This window comes from Gossypium hirsutum, chromosome A06 (assembly GCF_007990345.1).
Source record: "Gossypium hirsutum isolate 1008001.06 chromosome A06, Gossypium_hirsutum_v2.1, whole genome shotgun sequence".
Classification (NCBI taxonomy): Eukaryota; Viridiplantae; Streptophyta; class Magnoliopsida; order Malvales; family Malvaceae; genus Gossypium; species Gossypium hirsutum.
Genome location: NC_053429.1, coordinates 26,943,250 through 26,963,686, shown reverse-complemented (window position 1 = coordinate 26,963,686; position 20,437 = coordinate 26,943,250). Strand labels below are relative to the sequence as shown.

Sequence of the window (20,437 nt, the reverse complement as noted above, 5' to 3'; positions counted from 1 at the left end):
TTGCAGGATAAGGATCCCAACGCTCACTCGGTAAATTTCCTAGAATTTTACGATACCTTTAAAATTAATGGCATTTCTGATGACGCCATTCACCTTCGGTTGTTTCCCTTTTCGTTAAGGAATAAGGCTAAACAATGATTGAACTTGTTACCACAAGGGTCAATCACTACTTGGGAACAAATGACTGAAAAATTTTTATTAAAATATTTTCCACCGGCTAAAATAGCCAAATTACGTAATGATATCTCTTTTTTTGTGTAGATGGATTTAGAAACACTCTACGATGCATGGGAGAGATACAATGACCTTTTGAGAAGGTGCCCTCACCATGGGTTACCGCTTTGGCTACAGGTTCAAACGTTCCATAACGGCCTGAATCCTTCGACTTGGCAAACGATTGATGCAGCCACTGGAGGAACTATCAATAATAAGACACCTGAGGCAGCTTACGAATTTATTGAGGAGATGTCACTGAATAACTATCAATGGCAAGTTATGAGAACAAAGCCGACGAAAGCAGCCGGTGTTTTCAACCTCGATGCAGTTACTATGCTATCTAACCAAGTAGAAGTCTTAAATAAAAAGATTGACTGTTTGTGTGGTTCTACCCAGGTACATTCAGTGATGAGGTGCGATTTGAATGGAGGAGGAGCATGCACAGAATATCAACCCTTCAACCCTAGCATCAAGGAGGAACAAGTGCAATATATGGGTAACAATAACTCTAGATCCCAAAATAACCCATATAGTAACATTTATAATGCAGGTTGGAGGAAACATCCCAGTTTCTCGTGGGGCGGTCAAGGAAATCAAAGGCCACAACATCTTCCGGGTTTTCAACAACCACCTTACCAGTAAGAAAAGAAGCCGAACCTTGAGGAGATGCTAACCAAATTCATCTCAATGTCAGAGACTCATTTTTAGAATACCGAGACGGCACTCAAAAATCAACAAGCATCAATCCAAGGGCTCGAAACTCAGATTGGACAGCTCGCCAAGTTGATTTTTGAACGACCACAAGATAGCCTACAAAGCAAACTGAATCTAACCCAAAGAAGCAACTCAATGCAATTCCCATTCAAGATGAGGAAGGATTAGTGGAAAAACCAAAGTCAGAACCGATGGTAAGCGAAGGTAAGAATGAGGTAGGCCAAAACAAACAAAAATTGGTAATTATAGAATATAAACCTCGTGTGCCATAACCCAATTGTAGATGCCGAACGCAGTCAAATTTTTAAAGGAGCTTCTAGCAAATAAATGAAGGTTAGATGAAAGGTCGCATGTGGAGCTGAACGCGGTTTGCTCAGCCATTCTTCAGAATAAGCTACCCAACAAACTAAAAGATCTAAGGAGTTTTACAATTCCTTGTTTAATTGGTAGTTTAGATGTTAATAATGCGTTGGCTGATCTAGGGTCTAGTATCAATGTTATGCCTTACAAATTGTTTAAGCAACTAGGTCCAGGGAAACCAAAACAAACTAGGATGAGCATTCAATTAGCAGATAAAAATGTCAGATTTCCTAGGGGTATCACTGAAGACGTACTCGTTAAAATTGACAAATTTATATTCCCAGTTGATTTTGTTGTTTTAGACATAGAAGAGGACAGTAATATTCCTTTAATTTTGGGAAGGCCCTTTTTAGCAACTGCTAGAACAATTATTGACGTTGACACAGGTGAACTCACTTCGTGTAGGAGACGAAACAATCAACCTTCAAGTTCGCAACCTGAACAACACATCGAAAATTGAAGGTGATTGTACAAATTGTTCTACTAAGACTGATCATACAGTGTAACCTATTTTGCAGGAAATAAGTTCGAAGGACACACATGAGCCATGTTCAATCCACAACAAAGAATCTACCCATGAAGAACAAAGGTTACGAATCAAGGAGTTAGATGAATGGCTGACATTTAAACTGAGAAAACACGATAAACCAAAACTACGCCAGAACGAGCTCAATACCTCACCAAATCAACTTAAGGTTGGAGATAAAGTTTCATTAGATATCGTAGATCCTCACATTGACACTGCCAAACCAAATGAAGAAATTCCCCTTACGGTACTTAGCACTTTCCCATTTGGTACAGTCGAGGTAAGTCATCCCAAATTCGGCACTTTTAAGGTAAACAATACCCGCCTAAAACCTTATTTCGATGAGATTCATAGCAAGGATGAGGAGTATAAATTCCTTGAACCACCATGACCATTCAATGGAGAGGAAAGTCGAGTTTAGACTATAAATAAGCGCTTCTCGAGAGGCAACCCGAGCACTAATTGTATTAACTTCTTTAAATTTAGTGTTTAACACCTAACTTACTAACGGAGCTCTTGAATACAAGTTTACCACACAGACACGACCAGGCACACAGGCGTGCTTAAGACCGTATGGAAACAGGGAAAAGATTTTCCCCAACACAGGCTACGATAAATCGCCACGGTCGTGCGACATGGCCGTGGGTGAACCTGCCAAAACGCACACCCGTGCCTTAAAATCGTGGCAACCTGCCAAATTAACACAGGCATGCGACACGCCAGTGCCAAGCAACCGTGGGCGAACCTGCCAAAACAACACGACCGTGGGCCTACATACACAGGCGTGGGAGAAGTGAACGAAGACAGACGCGGCCGTGTGCACCCACACTCTCAAAGAACACGGGCGTGGACCAAATGTCAGATGCACCCAAATTCAAAATTCGCAAATCACACGGGCGAAAATTGGGGAACACGGGTGTGTCCCCTGGCCATATGTCCCAAAATCTATAAATACCCCTCACTATTCATCATCTCCTTCACACAAAATCCCTAACCCTAGCTGCTGCAAATTCACACGGCCTCCTGCCATGCCCGTGCGCCACCTTCAACCACATTTTTGATGCCTAAGCTCCTCCCTCTTGCATTTGTTTACTCTTTTTTCTCAATCTTCTTCAATTATTTTGCTTCTTTCATGATTTTTGTGCTCCGTTTGCCTATTTTACGTGCACATCCATAGTTAGACTAGTAGATAAATTTATGTTTTTAGGTTTTGTTTTGGTAATTTTTTTATTTTCTTAGTCAGTATATTAGGCTACATTCATTCATTGTTTCTATGAGTTTCATGCTATTAACCCCACACAAATTCATTCTTTAGATATCTCCATTACTTATTCTTATAGGGTTATTTGGCACATTTATTTTGGTTGTTAATTAACACCCTAGGGTTACATTAACTCGATCTATGGATCCCCTTATTAGGTTTCACCCTAATCCGACAAAATCTTGTCACCCTATCTCTAGGCGTGCAATCAACTCCGCTTAATTATGACAATTGTACTCTTAGACAGGGTCTATTCCTCCTTTGACTAACAGCTTATCTTGAATCAGTATCCTGGAATATGAAAACAAGAATTAAGAACACATAATTAAGAACAAGTTAAATATTTATCATACAATTCAGAAAATAATAACAAGATTCGTCTTAGGTTTCATTCCCCTTAGGTATTTAGGGGATTTAGTTCATAACTAAAAAGGAAAACATCTCAGAAGAATAATGAATACAAAACATAAAGAAAATCCAAAAATCCTAGAGGGAAATTGAGGGGAGATCTTCAGTCTTGATGGTGAATCTGACTTTTGAGATGGATCAATCGGCTTCCCTTGAGTAGTTCCCTGCCTCCTTCACTCAGTGTGTCCTTTTCCTTCTCCTCTAGGGTGTATTTATAGGCTTTGGAATGCCTAAGAACCCTCGAAATTATCCTTTTCTGAATTGGACTCAACTTGGGCTCGGCAGGGACACACCCGTGTAAGTCGTGCTTCAATTCTGCCAAATTGACACGGTCATGTGGTCTACCGATGTGAGGAAGTCCAGGCCGTGTTGATTTCGTACATTGGCCTATTTTCTCCGTTTTTGGCCCATTTCTCGTTCCTTTCGCTCTCCTATGCTCACCTAAGTATAAAACATGAAATTAAGGTATTAGGAGCATCGAATTCACCAATTCTAAGGAAAAATCATCCATAAAATGCGTTAAGCATAGGGTAAAACTATATATAAATTACGGTTTATCAAATACCCCCACACTTAAGCATTTGCTTGTCCTCAAGCAAAATCCTCAACTCATAATCAAAATAAATTCTTCTCAACTTATAATCTCTATTGAAGATATCTCAAAATAATCCACAGGTAATCATACATTGAGAATTCAACTAAAAGAACATCAAAGTTTCAAACATTCCAAGTTGAGTATTTAATCATGCAAAACTTAGGCATCTTCCCTTATCTAAGTGGTTACCTCGATTCAAAATCTCACGGAATTTAACATCCTCATTAAAGATTCACTCAATTCACTCAAATCACTCAAAGTGTTTAAGGATAATGAAAGTAGCACTCATCAGTCAATATGAAAAGTTATTACCAAAGGCTTGCATGAAAATCACATCTCCACCACTATAAATTGAGATAATACATCAATCAAAAGGTCTTTAGAGGATTGTAACGTGGCTTTGGTTAGGGGTGTGGTCACAAGCTGAAAGAAACGGTTAGAATCGAGATTGAATTGAAAGATCACTTAACTAGAAAAAGATTTAATCATCACTTGCGTACAACAGAGCTTCTTCTCAGAATATGGAATTTAAATACTTTAGCTCAAAAATAAAAGATTATTACTAATGTGTATACATAGTTTATTATTATTATTATTATTATTATTTAAGAACAAGTTAAATAACATAGACTAACTATTAAGAACAAGACATAGCTGAGCAACTATTTCAATTCAAATCTTGACAAAAATAGGGATCAAATTTAATTTATAGGATTTCAACAATAATGGGTTAAGGGTTAATATTAAGGGTAATACAAGAAATGGCTTGTTAGGCTCAAGGGGGTTTACCAGGGGTTAATCGTCAAGGTATGATTTTGTGGAGTGAGTGGGTTAAATCTAAGTGCCTTTCTCATTTTGACATATCAAATCAAATGGCGTGGTTTTGACATGCATAATCAAGCAAGTTCTAGAATAACAATTAAATACTGATGCACTCAAAGCAATAATAAAAGTGAGCATAAAAAAATTAATAGATGCTCAAAAGGCTCAAAAATCTCACAAAAATTATGGCTTTTTGATGTTTAAAACTTGTAAATTCCAATTTAAGATAATACCTAGACTTGGGGAAACAACCAAAAAATTTAAATTTTTAAAAATCATCTTATCATGCTTGATTCTCTAATGTCTTAAAGTTTAAACAATCAATGCATAAATGCCTATGTTTTAATTCAAGATATATCAATAAAAGTCTTAAATCAATCAAAATTTATCCTAAACATGATATGAGAGCTTTTCAAGAGAACAAGGAAGTCATTCAGAGATTTTTCTGATAATGAAATGAATACCCCTCCACACTTAAGATGTACATTGCCCTCAATGTACAAAGATAGATATATAGAAAAGAATGTCTAAATAAGATAGGGAGAGAAGTGAAACTTCCTGAGTGATGAATGAATTTCCTTGAACTAGAGTTGCGGAGAATAATCAGCATGAGAGTGGAGGAGGATACTCCGGCGGTGGTAGAGATTTATTAGTCCATAAGTCTTGCGCCAAAAGAATATTATATCTAGTGGTGGCTATGGTCGTGGTCAAGCAGGACATGGCAGTCATAGATAACCTTTCCCGGTAGAGTTTTGAGTTCCTATATGATGATGAGCTTTGGAGCTTTTTATAACTGTGATAGCATCAGGAACTCTTTTAGAAAATATATAAGGAAGAATGATTACTCGGTAGGAAATAGCCGGAATTCAAAATTGTTAAATAAAAATTATAAATCCTAATAAAAATAAGATGAAAGAAAAATAAAAAGTAGTCTTAAAATAAAATAAAAGTAAAAACATAAAATAATAAATGAAAGTTTTTAAACATCTTCATCGCTAGATGGTTCGCGAGGTGGGGGTGGCGATGAGATGTGGAGGTGCTGATAGATCTGCTGTAGAGTAGCATCAATGTTGTCAAATCGTTGAAAACATTACTGCTCGAATCGAGTGAGGCGCTCAGAAATGTCAGCATATGAAGCCGCCGCATGAACTGGACGAGAGGGTGGTGGTGACTAAGACGGTAGGTCCTCATGCTATGGGGGGACATCATCAGTAATGTCCTCGGGGGCCTCCTCCTCAGTAGATTGGGCAAGACGATATTGAAGAGGGTAGGTTCCTCGGCACTTTTCAATCATCCTCATGCTTAGTATGCTCGAGATACCTTGTGAAGACATCTGGCCAATGAGGGTTAAAGATGATTCTTGGGCCGCGGTGCGGAGGAGCCCGAAGTGTCGAGCCAACCGAGTAACATAGGGGCCAATGGAAATGACCCCCTTCCTATGTCTCTCCATCTAGTGCTGAATGGCGAGGGCAACGAAATAAGCAAGATCGATGACGTGCCCGTGCGACATACACCATAGAAAGTAGGCGTCGTGAGTGTTAACGACGCTAGTGCTCTCTCGCCTTCCTGTAATCGTGTAAGCCAAAATGGCGTGAAGGTACCTCAGAAATGGAGGGAGAACTGATGCCTTAGAGCGACTAAGATTATAGGTGGCTGCACCTGGTACTAGTGCGTCCCAGCACCGTGAAGGAGAACGATGGATGTGGCGGTTGAGTACATGTAAGTCATTCTCCTCCTTGAACTCCTCTGTATATAAGCCCATTGCAGTACCAAATTCTGGGACGCTTAGCTGGCGGACTAATCCGCCTAGGCGAAATTACACTATGCTGGGATCATCGTAGTTCGTCATTATGGTCTGAAGATGAAACGTTGAGCATAGTTCCATCGTGAGCTCAAGATATGTTGGCTCGATGATCCCAAAGAAAAGCTCCCAAGGGTTTATGGTTAGGAGGGCCCGAATCACATCAGCCAACTGAATTTGTCCTACTACAGCACAGTCGATGCACTGGCCCACAATTAAAGGTCGGACCCGGAGTATTTGGAAAAGTTCTTCTTCGGGCCCGATGGGGAATTACAAGAAAGGGTGGCGAATTTCTACGGTAAGAGCCGAGGAAGATGACACTCCTTTCCTTTTCTTTGAAGTAGGGACAACAGCCTTTTTACCACGTGAAGATGACATGGTACCTACAATTGGAAACATCAATTCGTCTTGATGAGTAGACAAGGTAAATGCGACTAAATTCGAGGAGGGAAAAATCCATAAATATGTTCAGCCACAACTGCTAAGTTTAACTAAAACAATAAGTTCAATGGCATACTTTTGTGGCATTAACATATAAGTAAAAAAAAAGGCAAAGAATGGAATGCAACATACTATATGAATGAACAAAAATGTCAAAATAAGAGGCATGAATATTTCAACTATCCTAACCATGACTATTCACTTCTAACTAATCAAATGGAGTAGAGAAATCATGTAATGAGTAAGAATTTGAGCATGAAAAGATAATAACTACTCTAGATATGAAATATGAGTGATAAAGAGATGAAAAGAACATAAAAAATGCATAGTACTATGATAACTTAACATGAAAAATAAATGCAATTAAAAGGAAAAGAGTAAACAAATGCTAGAAAGGGGAGAATGAACGTCAAAAATGGAGTTGGAGGCGGCGCACGGGCGTGGTAGGGAGGGTGTGTGGACTTACAGTGGCTAGGGTTAGGGTTCTTGGGCGAAGAAGACAATGAATAGTGCAGCCTATTTATAGATTTTGGGGCACACGGCCAGGTAACACACCCGAGTTCCTAAATTTTAGCCCGTGATATTCGCGAATTTTGAATTTGGGCGCGTCTAACATTTAGTCCACGCCTGTGTTCCCTGGACGTGTGGGTGCACACGGCCGTGTCGAACGACCGTGCCTGGCCTTGTTCGCTTCTCCCATGCCTGTGTATATAGGCCCACGTCCGTGTTAATTTAACAGGTTCGACCATGGGTGATAGACACAGGCGTGTCACACGCCCGTGTTAATATGACAGGTTCAGCCACGGGTTCAAGGCACGGGCGTGTCGCACGCCCGTGCTATTTTAGCAGGTTTTCCCACGGCCATGTCGCACAGCTGTGGCGACTTGTCGTAGCCCATGTTGGGGAAAATATTTGCCCTGTTTCCACACAATCCTAAGCATGCCCGTGTGCTTGGTCGTGTCTGTGTGGAAAACCTGTACTCAAGATCTCTTTAGTAAGTTAGGTGTTAAATACTAAAATTGAAAGAAGTTAATACAATTAGTGCTCAGGTTGCCTCTCGAGAAGCACTTATTTATAGTTTAAGCTTGACTTACCTCTCCATTGAATGGTCATGGTGGTTCGAGGATTTTATACTCCTCATTCCTGCTATCATTCTCATCAAAATAAGGTTTTAGACGGGTGTTGTTTACCTTAAAAGTGTTAAACTTGGGATGACTTACCACGACTGTACTGAGTGGGAAAATGCTAAGTACCGTAAGAGGGAGGGATTTCTTCATTCGGTTTGGTAGTGGAAATGTGAGGATCTGCAACATCTAATAATACTTTATCTCCAACCTTAAGTTGATTTGGGAAGGTATTGAGCTTGTTCTAGCCTAGGTTTGGTTTACCGTGTGTTCTCAGTTTATGTGTCTGCCATTCCTCTAGCTCCTAGATTTGTATCCTTCGATCTTCATGAATAGGTTCTCTACGATTGCTTGAGAATGGCTCATGTACTTCCTTCAGACTCATTTCCTGCAAAGTAAGCTACACCATATTGTTTGTTTTAGTAGAATGGTTTAGACGATCACCTTTAATTTCTGATGTGTTGCCAGAATTACGAGCTTGAAGGGTGATTATTTCGTCTCCCACACGGAGTGTGAGCTCACCTATGCCAACATCAATAATTGTTTTAACAGTTGCTAAAAAGGGTTGTCCTAAAATCAAAGGAGTGTTGATATCCTCCTCTATGTCTAGAACAATGAAGTTAACGGGAAATATAAATTTATTGATTTTAACTAGCACATCTTCAATAATACCCCTAGGAAATCTTATAGTTTTATCTGCTAATTGAATGCTCATCCTAGTCTATTTGGGTTTCCCAAGACCTAATTGTTTGAACATTTTGTAGGACATGACGTTAATACTAAACCCTAGATCAACTAATACATTATTAACATCTAAACTACCAATTAAGTAAGGAATCGTAAAACTCCCTGGATCTTTTAGTTTGTTGGGTAGTTTATTCTATAGAATAGCTGAGCAAACTGCGTTTAGCTCCACATGCGACGCCTCGTCCAACTTCCTCTTATTTGCTAAAAGCTCCTTTAAAAATTTCATTACGTTTGGCATCTGTGATGGAGCTTTAATAAACAGTAAGTTAATATATAATTTTTTTAAGAGTTTAAGGAATTTACCAAATTGTTCATCTGAGCGATCTTTCCTTGTCGCGTTAGGGTATGGCACACGAGGTTTATAATCGACATTCACTGATTTGTTTTTATTATGACCTACCTCACTTTGATCTCTACTTACCACAGTTTCTTGCCTCGATTATGGCTCAGGCTCAACGAATCCTTCTTCATCCTGAACATTAAATGTGTTGAGTTATTCCCTTGGGTTAGGTTCAATATTACTTGGCAAGCTACCTTGTAGTTTTTCGGAGATTAGTTTGGAAAGCTGGCCTATCTGAGTTTCGAGCCCTTGGATTGACGCTTGTTGATTTTTAAGTGTTGTCTCGGTGTTCTGGAAACGAGTTTTTGACACCGAGATAAATTTAGACAGCATCTCTTCAAGGTTCAGTTTCTTTTCCTATTGATAGGGTGGTTATTGAAAACCCGGAGGATGTTGTGGTCTTTGATTTCCTTGACCGCCCCACGAGAAATTGGGATGGTTCCTCCAACCTGCATTATAAGTGTTACTATATGGGTTATTTTGGGATCTAGAGTTATAGTTACCCATATATTGGACTTGTTCCTCCTCGATGCTAGGGTTGAAGGGTTGATACTCTGTGCATGCTCCTCCTCCAATCGTCTCGCACCTCATTACTGGATGTACCTAGTTTGACAGCATAGTAACCGAATCGACGTTATAAACGCCTACTGTTTTAGTTGGCTTAGTCCTCATGACTTGCTATTGATAGTTATTCAGTGACATCTCTTCAATAAATTCATAAGCCTCTTCAGGTGTTTTGTTGTTGATGGTTCCCCCGACTGTTGCATCAATCATTTGCCTTGTCAAGGGGTTCACACCATTGTAAAATGTTTGAATTTGCAACCATAGAGGTAATCCATGGTGAGGACACCTTTGCAATAGGTCCTTGTATCTCTCCCATGCATCGTAAAGAGTTTCTAAGTCCATCTGCACAAACGAAGAGATATCATTACTTAATTTGGCTGTTTTAGCCGGTGGAAAATATTTTAATAAAAATTTTTCAGTCATTTGTTCCCAAGTAGTAATTGACCCTCGTGGTAACGAGTTTAACCACTGTTTAGCTTTGTTCCTCAATGAAAAAGGGAATAACCGAAGATGAATGGCATCGTCAGAAACGCCATTAATTTTAAATGTATCCCAGAATTCTTGGGAATTTGCCAAGTGAGTGTTTGGATCCTCATCCTTTAAACCATCAAACTAAACAAATTGTTGTATCATTTGAATAGTGTTAGGTTTTAGTTCAAAATTATTTGCAGCAATAGCAAGCCTAACTATACTTGACTCAGTTCCTGTTAAAGTAGGTTTAGCATAATCATACATAGTACGAGGCGCAGGATTTTAATTTGCTAGTTCAACGGGTATCGCAGGAGGTAGCTAATTGTCTTGTTTTTCAACCATCTTCTCGGTTGGGGTTTGAGTATCGTCCTCTTGCTCGTTCTCTATGTATCTTAAGCTTCGCCTTATTTCTCTTTGGTTTCTGCGAACATTGCGGTCAATTTCTTCGTCAAAAAGTAATGGTCCTGATAGGTTTCTTCTAGTCATAAACTATAAAAACCTGCCATGAGAAAGAAAAAGTAAATTAATAAATAATAATAAAAATAAAATAAAATTAAGTTGCAAGAAAAATAAATGGCTAAAGTAATAAAAATTGAGCGTTCCTGATATATTAGTTCCCCGGCAATGACACCAAAAACTTGATCCCGATTTTTGTGACAGGTAAGTTTTATATATTTATAATTAATCGTTCTTGAAACTAACTATTATCATGATGTAGGCAAGTGTACCTATCGAGCAGTAGTATAGTTTTAGCAAGACCGGATTGTCGAACCCAAAGGAACTAAAAGTACTAGTAATGACTATCTTTTTATTATCTAGCCTAAGAATAAGGGGATTTTGTTTTAACTAACTAATTATCTAAACTAAGAATTAATAGAAAATAGAATTGGGGAATTACTTTTGGAAAAACGATTGAATTAATACAATACCTAAGGAAGAATTCACCTAGACTTCACCTGTTATTCTGACTCTGAATCGAATGATTTATTCATTTAACTTGCTCCGTAGAGATCCCTAAGTTATGTTATTATCTGTAACACCCCAAACCCGGCCCAGACATTATGGCCGAATCTGATGTGCCACATTGAAGTTTAAAACCCATGTTTCATTTTAGTACTTTAAAAACCGACTTTTTTTAAGCTAACAAAGTGAATGGGAGCTGGGCACCAGGTAGGAATCCGTAACAGAGGAGGTGAGCCATGAAGGCTGCTTAAGTACCAAGCTCTTCTAATGGATCCAATCCTAGACATGCCCACAACCATTGCCACACTTGGTTAAATCGAGTTGTAATTTATTTAAGTTGAAATCTTTGATAAATCGGATAATCGTGGCGTGGTGTTATTTTGAAAACAATTATCATTTTGAAAACACGTCCTAAGTCTAGCCCATTTATTAACAAACAGATTAAAGTTATTAAAAATAAAATAATCCCAGAAAAATAATTAAAATGGCCTTATTACAACCCAAAACCAAACAATAATATTAATAAGATAAAATTTATAAAGAAATAAATCGGCTACTTATTGCAATTAGAAGAAACAGAAACAGTAGTGTGGCCATCTCCGAGTCCCTCGCAGCTCCAAACCATCTAAGCTTAGGGATTACTTGCACAGTTAGAAACGAGATGAGTTTACGAAAACTCAGTGTGTAATCCCAATAACAAATAAACAGTGAAAACAAAGTATCAGTACAATCTGGGCCAAAGCCCTATTTAGTCTTGACATATACTGGGCCGAAGCCTTTCGTTTAACGGTTACTGGGCCAAAGCCTTTTCATAAATCATATCACTGGGCCGAAGCCTTTTTCATAAATCATATCATTGGGCCGAAGCCTTTACTGTAAACGGTATGGCCCTTAGGCCCATTTCAATATCACATGTAATGTCAATGGATGTATGCAAGCCCATTTCAATATCACATGAAATACCAATGAATGTATGCAAGCCCATTTGGGGAGACTACTCAACCCACCATCCGCTACTCTCTACCCGTACCAACCAACACACCATGTGGGGAATAACTCAACCCACCCAACCAACGCACCACTGGCAGCATAGTTGCTTTATCATATATCTGGAGGCCTAGCCTCTTTAATAACTGGAGCAAAGCCCTTTTCGGTAAACTGGGGCAAAGCCCTTTTCAATAAACTGGGGCATAAGCCCTTTTCGGTAAACTGAGGCATAAGCCCTTTTGCACTTCCTCCATCCATATAAAAACCCAACCAATGCAACATGTCATGTATGCAGAATGTCATGCCCATATTTGAATTAAAGAATCACATTCAAGTCATTCATATCACCAACATATATTCACAATCAAATCCGTCAACCACACAGTCCAAGTCAGTCACTTGCCCACAAGGGCAAAACAGTCATTTTTCACATTATAAGGGTATTTTCGTAATTTTACCAAATATCAGGGTTTTCCATGTTCATTACAATTATCAATATTTCTCAGTGTTTAAACAATGATCTTTAACCCACTTTATCAAATTCGGGCTTTTGGGCCCAAAACCCCTAATGGGCCCTACGAATGCTGATTTAGCCTACTTAACCCAAAATTTACAACAATACTAACCGTGTTAACGTGCAACTTTTCCAAATTCCATTTTCTATCAATTCTACCCAAATGGGTTTGAAAGCCCATTGGGCCCAATTTTAGCCCATTGAGGCCCAACTTACCATCGTGCACAAAATTGAGTTCTTACCTGTTCCATCGATCCAAACACCGATCTTATCGTATTTATCGTATCTATACCCAAACGCAACATTACAAGTTCCCGAAATACTGGTATTTTAGCATTTTGGCTTTTCAGCAAATATTAATCTAAGCTATTACGAGGGTTAGTACACACCTGTTACGGGTTGAAGTTGAAACGTTTCCAAAATCAATCGCCTACGGTAACCACCACCTGTCACTCAAACTTAACTAATCCAATATCAATATATGTAAATCCTAAGCACATCAGTCATACGGAACATAAGGGCATATTCATCATTTTACCATACAGGGGTATTACGGTCACTTTACCCTACAGGGGCTTTACGGTCACTTTACCCTACAGGGGCTTTACGGTCACTTTACCCTACAGGGGCTTTACGGTCTTTTTACCTAATAGGGGTATTTTAGTCATTTCATCCTACAAGTGTGTTTTGGTAAATCTACAAACCAAGGGTATTTCAGTAATTTTGTAAACCAATGGTATTTCCATAATTTTTAGAAAGTCAAGGGTATTTCTGTAACTTTGTAAATTAGGGGTATTTTGGTAATTTTACAAATTGAGGGTATTTCGGTAATTTCACAAACCAGTGGCATTTTGGTAAATTTACAAACTAGGGGTATTTTCGTAATTTTACAAATTGAGGGTATTTTGGTAATTTTACAAACCAAGGGTATTTTAGTAATTTTACAGACTAGGGTATTTTGGTAATTTTACTGATCGAGGGTATTTTGGTAATTTTGTAAACCAAGGGTATTTTAGTAATTTTGTAAATCGAGGGTAAAATAGTAATTCTGTAAATCAAGGGTAAAATAGTAATTCTATAAATCGAGGGTAAAACGATAATTCTATAAATTGAGGGTAAAACGGTAATTCTATAAATCGAGGGTACTTTGGTAATTTTACAATTTGAGGGCATTTCAGTAATTTGGTAAACTAAAGTATTCTAAACAGGGATAACAATACGAATGGGCCTAAAGCCTATTCTCGGCCCAAATGGGCCCACACGCTCGTGTGGCCCTTTTAGCCCAAATCTAGCCACAGATATGAGATTCACCTAGCCTAGTCTAATATTTACTACACAATCAAACAACTTATCCAATTGGGCCCGTAGGCCCATTAGGCCCACATGACCCTTTTCAGCCCATCGCGGCCCGAAGTAGCCATCCTACAGCTAGAGTAGCAAGAAAATACACACCTGATAGGAGACTGGAGTTAATCCACGCTCCGAGCACTCTTAGCCGACGCCCAACCCAAACGAGCACGCCATACAGCGAAAGAGATCAGCCAAGAAAAGGTACCTTTACTCTCCTCATGGTTTTCTCTATTTAAAGCCAGCTTCGCATCCACTCTTATGTTAGCTTCCCAATGTGGGATCCTTCCAACATCAGAGTTTAAATTCAACACCAACTCTTGCCGCCCCCTGTTAGCAAAATAAATGCTCTTTGATTGCCATGAGTTTCGAACCCTGGACCTCCTTGCCAACTCTATGACGCCACCTTGCCACTTCACCACAGGCTCTTTTTGTGTCATATTTTATCCCCAATTAATTACAAGGTCTAAAGGCCAAAGTCCAGGTTCCCTTAAAAAAAACAGAATAAATTGCAAGAGCCAAGGCTTGAACCCAGGCTCCCATACAACCTTAATGACGCCACAACCACTAGACTACAAGCTTCCTTGTGTCATTTATTTAACACAATAATTTAAAAGGCCCTCATCCAAGCATCCAGGTTTTTTTCACTTAATACCAAATTTTTTGCTAAAGCCCAAGTTTGAACCCAAGATTTCTCCAACACTTCTCAAAGCCATTAACCACTAAAGCAAACATTTAATTGTTTCATTTTATTGCACAATTAAATACCTATATACAACCTCCTACGGACCCCCACTCAAGGCCCAATACTTCTAGGCCCAAATTTGGGGTGTTACATTATCCCTATTCAAGACTAATAACGTCTAATCCCTAGATTGAATAATTGAGACTTTTCTCTAATTAACACCCTAGGGTTGCATTAACTCGATCTATGGATCCCCTTATTAGGTTTCACCCTAAACCAAAAAAATCTTCACCCTATCTCTAGGCGCGCAATCAACTCCGCTTAATTATGACAATTGTACTCTTAGACAGGGTCTATTCCTCCTCTAAATAAGAGCTTATCTTGAATCAGTATCCTGGGATATCAAAACAAGAATTAAGAACACATAATTAAGAACAAGTTAAATATTTATCATACAATTCAGAAAATAATAACAAGATTCGTCTTAGGTTTCATTCCCTTTAGGTATTTAGGGGATTTAGTTCATAACTAAAAAGGAAAACATCTCAGAAGAATAATGAATACAAAACTTAAAGAAAACCCAAACTCCTGGAGGGAAATTGAGGGGAGATCTTCAGTCTTGATGGTAAATCCGGCTTCTGAGATAGATCAATCGGCTTCCCTTGAGTAGTTCCCTGCCTCCTTCTCTCTGTGTGTCCTTTTTCTCTTCCTCTAGGGTGTATTTATAGGCTTTGGAATGCCTAAGAAACCTTGAAATTAGCCTTTTCCGAATTGGACTCAACTTAGGCTCAGCAGGGACATGCCCGTATGAGTTGTGCTTCGATTCTGCCAAACTGACACGACCGTGTGGTCTGCCCGTGTGAGGAAGTCTAGGCCGTGTTGATTTCGTACGTTGGCCCATTTTCTCCATTTTTAGTCTATTTCTCGTTCCTTTCTCTCTCCTATGCTCACCTAAGTATAAAGCATGAAATTAAGGCATTAGGAGCATTGAATTCACCAATTCTAAGGAAAAATCATCCATAAAATGTGTTAAGCATGGGGTAAAAATATGTATAAATTACAGTTTATCATCAACCTAGGGTTAGACGTTGTTAGTCTCGAGAGGGATAATAATATAACTTAGGGATTTTTACGGATCAAGTCAAATGAATAAATCGTCCGATTCAGAGTCAAATAATAAGTGAAGTCTAGGTGGATTCTTCCTTAGGTATTGTCTTAATTCAATCGTTTTTCCAAAAGTAATTTCCCAATTCTATTTTCTGCGAATTCTTAGTTTAGTTAATTAGTTAGTTAAAACAAACCCCATTATTCTTAGGCTAGATAATAAAAAAATAGTCATTACTAGTACTTTTAGTTCCTTTGGGTTCGACAATCCGGTCTTGCTAAAGCTATACTACTGTTCGATATGTACACTTGCCTTCTTCATGATAATAGTTAGTTTCAAGAATAATTCATTATAAATATTTAAAACCTGTCACGAATATCACGTATCAGTAAGCTTTTATACCTTAGTAAGTCTTAAGCAAATAAACGATTCAAATTATATAATCAGTTCATTTAAGCTAACCAAAATATATTAAACTCATCATTCCTTAATCTCAAACTAGAAAATTACATATATAATACATTTCATACTCCACTTTCCACATTGGCCGATGTTTAAGTGATCAAATTTACCAAATGTTATTCAACTTTCATAATCAAAATATCATCAAGTAACTAAATATACATATGCTCAAATACACAAAATCAAGAATCATAATATAATATCATGTACATTTATTGCTATTTGGTTGAACATACATATTATAATCACATATTTATTTCATTTGTATCGAATGCAATTTGTAAGAAATAATCAAATTACTCACTTACCTTAATTCAATAAATAACAAGCTAATTCATACCTGGTCATTTAGCTCATTTTACACATTTGATCACACTTATTGTTGTCCGTTGAACCATTTGGAATCAGATAGGACACTCAAATATTCACACATATTGTACAATGCCAACGTCCCAGACGTGGTTTTACATGTAATCACATATCGATGCAACGTCCCAGACAGGGTCTTACTCGCACACATATATCGGAGTCATATATCGATTCCATGGTCTTACTCGCACACATAAATCGGAATCCTATGTCATGACATATGTATCCTAACTATTCCTAAGGTTCATACGGGGCTTTCGAACGTCGTATCTCGGTCGAAACGAATTCAAAAATGTAGTAGTCAAGCCTTTTCATATTTGGCCATAACAAATATAAATCCATACATTTCATAACAACATATATATCTAGTATTTAATTACAATTAAACACGTCTATTTGCTTATAAGCTTACCTCGGACGATGAAAATCGGTACGGATCGGCTAGTCGACAACTTTAGTTTTCCCCCGATCTAAATATGATTTTCTCTTTTCTTGATCTAAATTAATATAAATTAAACCTATTAAATCAAATATTCAAGCAAATTCATCCAAAAACACACAAATGGGAAAATTACACTTTTACCCCTAATATTTCACATTTTCCAGAATTTAGTCCCTATTGTACAAAACACAAAATATGAAAAATCTCACAACAATATAGCTAGGCTGAATCTTCCTTATAGTCATACTAGTCCATATATTTCATTTATTTCACATTTTAGTCCTAATTACTCAAAATCATCAAAAACTCCAATATAAAACATGTTAATCTAAAACATATCTTTCATATTTCATCAGCAAACAACAAAAATCACAAGCTCTCATCAATGACCTAACTCAAAATATTCATCAAAATAAAAAATTCAAGTATCGGACAGATAATATTTGAAGCAACAATCTTAAAAACGTAAAAATTATCAAAAATCGAAACCAAACTAACCTTAAATTTGAATCAACAATTGCCGAATACCTAGCTTCTTATTCTTTTCTTTCTTCTTTTATTTTTGACAAGAACACATTAATATAAAAGTTTATTTTAAATTTTATGTTTTATTATAAGCTTATTTTACATAATTTACCTTTATACCCTTAGTTTAATTATTAATAATTCACTTACTAATGGTCGAATATGTCCATGCAAAGATTAAAAGCTATATATGCATTATAAACACTCCATATTTAAAGAACAAAGTAATTATACACTTCAACAATTAGTATACCAATTTTGCATTTTACACGATTAAGTCTGTTTATTTAATTAGACACTCAAACGAAAAAATTAAATCACGAAAATTTCATGAATATAAATCCACACAAATTAAACACAAAAAATAATTTTTTAAATATTTTTTGACTCGAATTCGTGGTCCCTAAACCACCATTCCGATTAGGGTCTAAATTGGGCTGTTACAAATACAACCTTACGGATATGTTCGACAATGATTCAGAAAATGTGAAATCCTAGTTGAAGCTTAGGAATATATTAGGATATGAATGACATGTCATTAGGGGTTATGCATTTAGATGCTGGTCCGTACGTCCTACTGGTGGCTGAGTTATTTGGCATGTGTTGCAAATTCTCGTCAGCTTGTGTGAGCAGCATCGTATAGCTATGTCTTGACCGTCAGCTTGTGTGAGCAGACCCGTTGATATCTCAAGAGTATCTGATAATATTCCAAATGGTTCAATGGGTAAATCAAGGATATGGATGAGTATGAGATTGATACGAGTTGGTACAGGTATGTACATGAACCATACAAGCATTAAATAGAAGAGACTTGTGAAATTCATATCTAATATTGTGAATGAATATGTGATAGGTTTGTGGATCAATATGAGTTATATTACGATATGTTTAATAGCTTAAATTGTGTATGAATGGTAAGTTGAGTTTATTACTATACGAACTTACTAAGCTTTATAGCTTACTCTGTTTATTTCTCCGTGTTTTATAGTGTTATCGAAGCTTGCTCAGATTTGGGAGTCGTCGGAGATCTCATCACACTATCAAGATATCATTTTGGTACTTTTGAACTAATGTATTTGGTTTTATGGCATGTATAAGAATTGTGGTTAATTTGGTTTATAGTTTGGTAATGGATTTTGCCATTTGACTTGCCTTGTAAATGATAAATGTTGGTTATGTATATAGCCATATAAATTGGCTTATTTTGGCATGTTTGATGATTATATATATAAGTGTAAATGACCTTTTGTTTTATAGTTGGTAATGGCTATATGATGTTTGTTGTGAAATGGTAATTTGAGTACCATATGGTTGAAATTTGGAGATTTGGTATGCATGTGATTTTGGATAAGGAAGTGCATATGTGAAGTTAATTAGTTAAGTGATTTGTGTATATGAATTTGGTATGATTTGAATTGGCAGAATATGATGTGATGAGTCATATAGTTCTTGGTATGGAAATAGCATGAATTAGATCAGATTGAGATTGGTTGGAATGCCTATTTATGCCATGTTATATGCCATTTGGTTTGTGTAGGTGAATGAAAGTTTGGGTGAGAAAGATGACTTGAAAAATAGCCTATTTTTGTCCACACAGGCAGAGACACAGGCGTGTGTCTCAGCTGTGTGTGACACACAGTCAGGTGACACGGTCGTGTGTCCCCTAGTGTTTAATTAAAAGTCAAGTAAGTATGCTCCATATGGCTCAGCACGCGAGCGTGTGACTTGGTCGTATGGCATAAGTCAGTATACCCTACAGGTTTGGCACGACCTAACACACGGCCTAGCACACAGGCGTGTGTGGCCATTTCTAAGGGCATACGAGATAGTCACACGGATGTGTGTTAATCGTGTGACCCAAGTGAGAGAGTTACACGGGGTCAGACACGGGCTGGGACACGGTCGTCTGATCCCATTTCAAGTGTTGACACTGCCTGTGGCATGGGCTTGTCTTTGGCTGTGTGAGACACATGGCCGGGCCACACAAGTGTGTGTCCCCCGTATTTTGAAATATTTTCTAGAATTTTCAAAATTTTCCTGAGTTATCGGTTTAGTCCTGAACCACTCCTAATGCATGATTTGAGCCTACTAGGCTCGTACTAGGGACAATGTGATTGATTATGTATGACTTGTATTTGAAATTGATAATTGTATGAGAGATGTATCTTCGTTTATGTAATAAGTTTGGTAATGCTCCATAACCCTATTCAGCGATGGAAACGAGTTAGGGGTGTTACATTTGGTGCCTCTGTATTTTCACTTTGGTGCCTCTACTAACATTTCGATGCTCTCTGGTATGTTTTGTAGGAAACCCGAGTATTCGAGTCAATTTACCATAGTTCAACGGGCCATGAAATTTTATGTTCAAATGTTAAAGTACTCTTGAGTTGGATTTATGTGCAATAATATGTTTGTGTATAGTTGTATATTAATGGAAGCATGGATTGCTTTGGTTGGAGCCATTGTTTACATTGGAATATATGAGATGAAAGTATTGATTAGTATAGTTTGATAATAAATATTAATGCCTTGGTATAATTATATGATTCAGAAGTCTAAAAATATGTTATCTAGTTATGTTTGTGGTGTGTTTAAAGAATTAAATGGTTATATAAGTATTTTCAAATATTCAAGGTTGTTTCGTTTGG

The 20,437-nt window shown here is 37.6% G+C and overlaps 2 non-coding genes across 2 annotated transcripts; one reads left to right on the top strand and one right to left on the bottom strand.

The window, feature by feature from the left end:
- Window positions 1-228: 228 nt before the first annotated feature.
- On the bottom strand, window positions 229-335 carry LOC121231022 (small nucleolar RNA R71). The gene has a single exon (XR_005929091.1). It is a non-coding gene; the product is annotated as a small nucleolar RNA R71 (small nucleolar RNA).
- A 9,852-nt stretch (window positions 336-10,187) lies between these two features.
- On the top strand, window positions 10,188-10,294 carry LOC121231503 (small nucleolar RNA R71). The gene has a single exon (XR_005929561.1). It is a non-coding gene; the product is annotated as a small nucleolar RNA R71 (small nucleolar RNA).
- The last annotated feature ends 10,143 nt before the right edge of the window (window positions 10,295-20,437 follow it).